This window comes from Mobula birostris, chromosome 8, assembly GCF_030028105.1.
Source record: "Mobula birostris isolate sMobBir1 chromosome 8, sMobBir1.hap1, whole genome shotgun sequence".
NCBI classification, from domain to species: domain Eukaryota; kingdom Metazoa; phylum Chordata; class Chondrichthyes; order Myliobatiformes; family Myliobatidae; genus Mobula; species Mobula birostris.
The window spans coordinates 149,182,478-149,191,235 of NC_092377.1; positions in this window are offsets into that span (position 1 = coordinate 149,182,478).

Here is an 8,758-nt window from a genome sequence, read left to right on the forward strand (position 1 = left end):
CTGACAAATCTGTTGGAATTCTTTGAAGTAACACCATGCCGGATAGACAAAGGAGAATCGGTGGATATTGTGTACTGGCATTTTCAGAAGGCCTTTGAGAAGATTCCACGCGTGAGGCTGCTTGGCAAGTTAAGAAGCCAATGGTGTTACAGAACGCATACTAGAATGGATGGAGTGTTGTCTGATTAATAAGAGGCAAAGAATGGGATTGAAGGAATCTTATTCTGATTGGTTGTTCCTTTTTAGTCATGTTCCACAGGGGACTTTGTTGGGACCACTTCTTTTTACGTTATTGTCAATGATATGGATGATGGAATTGATAGGTTTGTGGCCAAATTTGCAGATGCTGGAAGATAGCTGGAGGGGCAGTCAGTGTTGAGAATTCAGAGAAGCTACAGAAGGGCTCAGACAGATTCGGAGAATGGGCAAAGAAGCAGCAGTCGGCGTACAGTGTTGGAGAGTGTATGGTCATGTATTTATGGTATTATGTTTTATTCTTAAATTATTGAGTGCCATTTCTCAGGATCCTGTACCACCTCTGCCATGGCAGTACTGATAAGACGGCATGTCTAGATGTCGAAGCTCCTTAATGATCGATGCCACCTGCTTCAGGTACTGCATCTTGAAGATGTCCTTGATGGTTGGGAGAGTCATGTCCCTTACAGGGGTGGCTGATCATACAGGCTTGGATAGGTTAGGTGAGTGGGCAAATTCATGGCAGATGCAATTTAATGTGGATAAATGTGAAGTTATCCACTTTGGCGGCAAAAACAGGAAAACAGATTATTATCTGAATGGTGGCCGATTAGGAAAAGGGGAGGTGCAACGAGACCTGGGTGTCATTATACACCAGTCATTGAAAGTGGGCATGCAGGTACAGCAGGTGGTGAAAAAGGCGAATGGTATGCTGGCATTTATAGCAAGAGGATTCCAGTACAGGAGCAGGGAGGTACTACTGCAGTTGTACAAGGCCTTGGTGAGACCACACCTGGAGTATTTTGTGCAGTTTTGGTCCCCTAATCTGAGGAAAGACATCCTTGCCGTAGAGGGAGTGCAAAGAAGGTTCACCAGATTGATTCCTGGGATGGCAGGACTTTCATATGATGAAAGACTGGATGAACTAGGCTTATACTCGTTGGAATTTAGAAGACTGAGGGGGGATGTGATTGAAACGTATAAAATCCTAAAGGGATAGGACAAGCTAGATGCAGGAAGATTGTTCCCGATGTTGGGGAAGTCCAGAACGAGGAGCCACAGTTTGAGGATAAAGGGGAAGCCTTTTAGGACCGAGATTAGGAAAAACTTCTTCACACAGAGAGTGGTGAATCTGTGGAATTCTCTGCCACAGGAAACAGTTGAGGCCAGTTCATTGGCTATATTTAAGAGGGAGTTAGATAGGGCCCTTGTGGCTAAAGGGATCACTGGGTATGGAGGGAAGGCTGGTACAGGGTTCTGAGTTGGATGATCAGCCATGATCATACTGAATGGCGGTGCAGGCTCGAAGGGCCGAATGGCCTACTCCTGCACCTATTTTCTATGTTTCTATGTTTCTATGACTGAAGGTATATAAGTCACATGGACCAGATAGTCTGCACTCCACGGTTCTGAAACAGGTGGCTGAAGAGGTTGTGGAGGCATTAGTAATGATCTTTCAAGAATGAATGGATTCTGACATGGGTCTGGAGGACTAGAAAATTGCAAATGTCACTCCGTTCTTCAGAAATGGAGAGAGCAGAAGGAAGGAAATTATAGGCCTGTCAATTGGCAAGAAAATTTCAGATTCGATTGTTAAGGATGTGGTTTCAGAGTACTTGGTAGCACATGAGAAAATAGGCCCTAGTCAGCAGAGATCATTTCAGGGAAAATCTTGCCTGACAAATCTGTTGGAATTCTTTGAAGGAACAGCATTCCGGATAGATAAAGGAGAATCGGTGGATATTGTGTACTTGCATTTTCAGACGGCCTTTGACAAGATGCCATGCGTGAGGCTGCTTGACAAATGAAGAAGCGAGTGGTATTACAGAACACATACTAGTACGGATGCAGTGTTGTTTGATTATTAACAGGCAAGCAACCGGAATAAAGGAATCCTATTCTGGTTGGTTGTCGATTTTTAGTGATGTTCCACAGGAGACGTTGTTGGCAGCGTTTCTTTTTACGCTATTGTCAGTGATTTGCATGATGGAATTGATGGGTTTCTGGCCAGATTTGCAGATGATACGAAGGTTTCTGCAGGGGCAGGTAGTGTTGAGAATGCAGCAAGGCTACTGAGGGCTTAGACAGACTCGGAGAATGGGCAAAGAAGTGGCAGTTGGCATACAGTGTTGGAGAGTGTATGGTCATGCACTTTGGTAGAAGAAATAAAGGCACAGACTATTTCTGAATTGGAGTGAAAATTCAAAAATCTAAGGTGCGAAGTGATTTGGGAGTCATTGTGCAGGATTCCCTGGAGTTTATTATGCAGCTTGAGCTGGTGTGGGGAAGGCAAATGCGATGTTAGCAGACATTTTGAGGATGAGATTATAAAAAAGAATGTAATGTCGAGGCTTTATAAGGCACGATGAGTCCTCACTTGTAATATTTTGAACACCTTATCGAAGAAAGGGCGTGTCGACATTGGGGAAAGTTCAAAGGAGTTTCACCCAAGTAATTCCTTAGTGGAAGGTTTCTATGAGGAGCATTCGATGGCTGGAATTCAGACGAATGAGGGGTGATCTCATTGAAACCTAATGAATGTTGATAGAGTTGATGTGGAGAGGACGTTTGCAATTCTGGTGGTGAATCTGTAGGATGTATTGCCACAGACAGCTGTACAGGCTAACCCACTCACCATATTTAGAGGAGAGATTGATAGGGTCTTCATTAGTGAGGGAGTTAAAGGTTACAGGGAGAATTCAAGAGAATGTTGTTAAGAGGGATAATAGATCATTCATGATGGAATGTTGGAGGATACTCGATGGGCCGAAGAACCCAAATCTACTCATGTATTTATGGTATTATGTTTTATTCTTAAATTATTGAGTGCCGTTTCTCAGGATCCTGTACCACCTCTGCCATGGCAGTACTGATAAGACGGCATGTCTAGATGTCGAAGCTCCTTAATGATCGATGCCACCTGCTTCAGGCACTGCATCTTGAAGATGTCCTTGATGGTCGGGAGAGTCATGTCCCTTACAGGGGTGGCTGATCATACAGGCTTCTGCAGCCTCTTTTGATCATGTGCTTTGGAGGCCCCATTCCAGGTGGTGATGGTGCAGCCACTCAGAACGCTCTCGATTGTGCAGCTCTGGAAATTTTAAGCAGACCTTGGTGATGGACCAAATCTCCTCAGGCTCCTAACACAGTAAGGCAACGACGGTGAGCCTTCATCACGGTTGCATCAATGTGATGGGCTAATGATAGATCGTCAGACATATTGACAACCAGAAAGGTGGTCACCCTTTTCAATCTGTGGGGAATTCTCCTTCCTGAAGTCCACAACCAGTTGTTTGGTCTTAAACTCATTGCGTGTATTGCTGTAGGAATACCACTCGGCCAGCTTATCTATTTCACTCCTGTACACCTCCTGTTTGCCAAACGAGATTCTTCCAAGTATGTATTTATACTTGGTGTTTGAGCTGCACCTCCTCATACAGTTATGAGAGCAGGGAGAATCGGTAAATATCACCAGAAGTCCATAAGATATAGGAGCAGAATTATGCTATTTGTCCCATCCTGTCTGCTCCGACAATTCATCGAAGGGGAAGGGGAAATCATGCTGGACTAATCTTCTGGAATTTTTTGAGGATGTAACGGTGAAAATGGACAAGGGAGAGCCAGTGGATGTAGTGTACTGTACTTTCAGAAAGCCTTTGCTAAGGTCGCACATTGGAGATCAGTGGGCGAAATCAGAGCACATGGTTTTGGGGGTAGGGTACTGACATGGATAGAAAATTGCTTGGCAGACAGGAAACAAAGTGTAGCGATTAACGGGTCCCTTTCAGCATGGCAGTTGGTGACTAGTGGTGTACCGCAAGGCTCGGTGCTGGGACCACAGCTATTTACAAGATACATTAATGATTTAGATGAAGGGATTAAAAGTAACATTAGCAAGTTTGCAGATGACGCAAATCTGGGTGGCAGTGTAAAATGTGCGGCGGATGTCGTGGTAATGCAGGATGACTTGGACAGGTTGGGTGAGTGGGAAAATGCAGATTAATGTGGATAAATGTGAGGTTATCCACTTTGGTGGCAAGAACAGCAAGGCTGATTACTACATGAATGGTGTCAAGTTAGGAAAAGGGGAAGTACAACGAGATCTAGGTGTCCTTGTTCATCAGTCACTAAAAGTAAGCATGCAGGTACAGCAGGCAGTGAAGAAAGCTAATGGCATGTTGGCCTTCATAACAAGGGGGGTTGAGTATAGGAGCAAAGAGGTCCTTCTGCAGTTGTACAGGGCCCTGGTGAGACCACACCTGGAATATTGTGTACAGTTTTGGTCTCCAAGTTTGAGGAATTATATTCTTGCTATTGAGGGGGTACAGCGTAGGTTCACGCGGTTAATTCCCAGGATGGCGGGACTGCAATATGGTGAAAGATTGGAGCGATTGGGCTTGTACACAACGGAATTTAGAGGGATGGGAGAGGATCTGATTGAAACATATCAGATTATTAAGGGATTGGACACGCTAGAGGCAGGAAATATGTTTCCGATGTTAGGCAAATCCAGAACCGGAGGCCACAATTTGAAAATAAGGGGTAGGTCATTTAGAACGCAGTTGAGGAAAAACTTTATCACCCAGGGAGTTGTGGATCTGTGGAATGCTCTGCCTCAGAAGGCAGTGGAGACCAATTCTCTGGATGCTTTCAAGAAAGAGTTAGATAGAACTCTTAATGATAGCGGAGTCAAGGGATATGGGGAATGGCCCACTCGTGCACCTAATGTCTATTGTCTATTCTTATCATTGCTGATCCAATTTTCCTCTCAGCCCCAATCTCCTGGTCTAAGCATGTATCCTTGAAGTATGCCTTTGCTGATTATAGGAAGGTGGTGATGAGAGTAATAAATGTTTATTGAAAGCTAAATTGAAAGTTAAACATGAGGACACCAAAAACTGCCAATGCTGCACTGTGGATCAAACAAAAACTACTGGAAGAAGTCAATGAGTCAGGCAGCATCTATAGAGGCGAATGGGCTGTTAATATTTTCGGTCAACTCACTACAGGATCAATTCCAGGATGAAATGAATTGTGGAAAATGATAACCAATGCCCTCGCATCTCTCCAGCAACTTCCTTCAAAATAATGCGACATGGATTATTGGAATTTCACAGCGTTGACATTCATTAACATCTCGGCATTGCAGCATAATAGGTAGTGCAATGCAATTATAGCACAGGATGTCGGAGTTCAGAGTTCAATTTTAGCTCCCTCTGTAAGTGACTCTATACACCCTCCCTATGGGATGGGTGGGTTTTCCCCCGATGCTCCGGAGTCCTCCCACTGTCCAGATTGTTTACCGGGCAGTTTAATTGCATTCAGAGAGGCAGGACTTCGCAGGCGTGTGACGTCGGGCAGTGAAGCACGGAAGATTTAAAAGGAACAGAGCCTTATACAGTGGGCAGCGGAGTTTGCGGGCTGCGGAGTGAGCCAGGAGCAGAGTGAAGGCTTAAGGGCTTTGGCTCAACGGGCTTAGGCGGAAACAGGTGAGGCAAGGAAGGTTTGGTATTCATTTTTTGTTGTTATTTGAGGAGAGGGGCAGTATGAGTGTGAGGGCAGTTTGTTGTTCTCGGTGCCGGATATGGGAGGCCCTGGAGACTCCAAGCCTCCCGGACGTCCACATCTGCACCAGGTGCGCTGAGATGCAGCTCCTAAGGGACCGCGTTAGGGAACTGGAGCTGCAGCTCAATGACCTTCGTCTGGTCAGGGAGAGTGAGGAGTTGATAGAGAGGAGTTCCAGGCAGGTGGTCACACCGGGGCCATGGGAGGCAGACAAGTGGGTCACGGTTAGGAGGGGGAAGGGGAAGAGTCAGGTAATAGAGAGTACCCCGGTGGCTGTGCCTCTTGACAATAAGTACTCCTGTTTCAGTACTGCTGGTGGGGGGACAGCTTACCTGGGGGAAGCGACAGTGGCTGTGCCTCCGGCACAGAGTCCGGCCCTGTAGCTCCGAAGGGTAGGGAAAGGAAGAGGAGGGCAATTGTAATAGGGGACTCGATAGTAAGGGGGTCAGATAGGCGATTCTGTGGACGCTGTCCAGAGACCCAGATGGTAGTTTGCCTCCCTGGTGCCAGGGTCCAGGATATTTCTGATCGCATCCAAGATATCCTGAAGTGGGAGGGTGAGGAACCAGAGGTCGTGGTACATATAGGTACCAATGACATAGGTAGCAAAAGGTAAGAGGTCCTGAAAGGAGAATATAGGGAGTTAGGAAGGGAGTTGAGAAAAAGGACTGCAAAGGTAGTAATCTCAAAATTACTGCCTGTGCCACGCGACAGTGAGAATAGGAATGCAATGAGCTGGAGGATAAATGCGTGGCTGGGGGTTTGGAGCAGGGGGCACGGATTCAAGTGTTTGGAACATTGGGACCTCTTTTGGCGCAGGTGTGACCCGTACAAAAAGGACGGGTTACACTTGAATCCGAGGGGGCCAATATCCTGGTGGGGAGATTTGCGAGGGCTACAGAGGTGACTTTAAACTAGAATGGTTGGGGGGTGGGAATGAAATTAAAGAGACTAGGAGAGAGGAGGTTAGTTCACAACAGGGGGATGGGGTCAAGTGCAGAGAGACAGAGGGGTGTAAAATGAGGGTAGAAGCAAAAAGTAGTAAGGTGAAAAGTAAAAGTGGCAGGCCGACAAATCCAGGGCAAAAATCAAAAAGGGCCACTTTTCAACATAATTGTATAAGGGCTAAGAGTGTTGTAAAAGCGAACCTGAAGACTTTGTGTCAATGCAAGGAGCATTCGTAACAAGGAGGATGAATTAAAAGTGCAGATTGTTAATAATGAATATGATATAGTTGGGATCACAGAGACATGGCTTGAGGGTGACCAAGGATGGGAGCTCAACATTCAGGGATATTCAATATTCAAGAGGGATAGACAAGAAAGAAAAGGAGGTGGGGTAGCATTGCTGGTTAGAGAGGAGATTAACGCAATAGAAAGGAAGGGATAGTATCAATTCCAAAGAAGAAGCATACAAATTAGCCAGAAAAAGTGGCTCACCTGAGGACTGGGAGAAATTCAGAGTCCAGCAGAGGAGGACAAAGGGCTTAATTAGGAAAGGGAAAAAAGATTATAGGAGAAAACTGGCAGGGAACATAAAAACTGACTGTAAAAGCTTTTATAGATATGTGAAATGAAAAAGATTGGTTAAGACAAATGTAGGTCCCTTACAGACAGAAACAGGTGAATTGATTATGGGGAGCAAGGACATGGCAGACCAATTGAATAACTACTTTGGTTCTGTCTTCACTAAGGAGGACATAAGTAATCTTCCGGAAATAGTAGAGGACAGAGGGTCCAGTGAGATGAAGGAACTGAGGAAAATACATGTTAGTAGGGAAGTGGTGTTAGGTAAATTGAAGGGATTAAAGGCAGATAAATCCCTAGGGCCAGATGGTCTGCATCCCAGAGTGCTTAAGGAAGTAGCCCAAGAAATAGTGGATGCATTAGTGATAATTTTTCAAAACTCTTTAGACTCTGGACTAGTTCCTGAGGATTGGAGGGTGGCTAATGTAACCCCACTTTTTGAAAAAGGAGGGAGAGAGAAACCAGGGAATTATAGACCGGTTAGCCTAACGTCGGTGGTGGGGAAAATGCTAGAGTCAGTTATCAAAGATGTGATAACAGCACATTTGGAAAGCGTGAAATCATCAGACAAAGAGAACATGGATTTGTGAAAGGAAAATCATGTCTGACGAATCTCATAGAATTTTTTGAGGATGTAACTAGTAGATTGGATAGGGGAGAACCAGTGGATGTGGTATATTTGGATTTTCAGAAGGCTTTTGACAAGGTCCCACACAGGAGATTAGTGTGCAAACTTAAAGAACACGGTATTGGGGCTAAGATATTGATGTGGATAGAGAACTGGTTGGCAGACGGGAAGCAAAGAGTGGGAATAAACGGGACCTTTTCAGAATGGCAGGCAGTGACTAGTGGGGTACCGCAAGGCTCAGTGCTGGGACCCTAGTTGTTTTTAATATATATTAATGACTTAGATGAGGGAATTAAATGCAGCATCTCAAGTTTGCGGATGACACGAAGCTGGGCGGCAGTGTTAGCTGTGAAGAGGATGCTAAGAGGATGCACGGTGACTTGGAAAGGTTAGGTGAGTGGACAAATTCATGGCAGATGCAATTTAATGTGGATAAGTGTGAGGTTATCCACTTTGGTGGCAAAAACAGGAAAACGAGACCTGGGTGTCATTATACACCAGTCATTGAAAGTGGGCATGCAGGTACAGCAGGTGGTGAAAAAGGCGAATGGTCTGCTGGCATTCATAGCAAGAGGATTTGAGTACAGGAGCTGGGAGGTACTACTGCAGTTGTACAAGGTCTTGGTGAGACCACACCTGGAGCATTGTGTGCAGTTTTGGTCCCCTAATCTGAGGAAAGACATCCTTGCCATAGAGGGAGTACAAAGAAGGTTCACCAGATTGATTCCTGGGATGGCAGGACTTTCATATGATGAAAGACTGGATCGACGAGGCTTATACTCGATGGAATTTAGAAGGTTGAGGGGGGGTCTTATTGAAACGTATAAAATCCTAAAGGAATTGG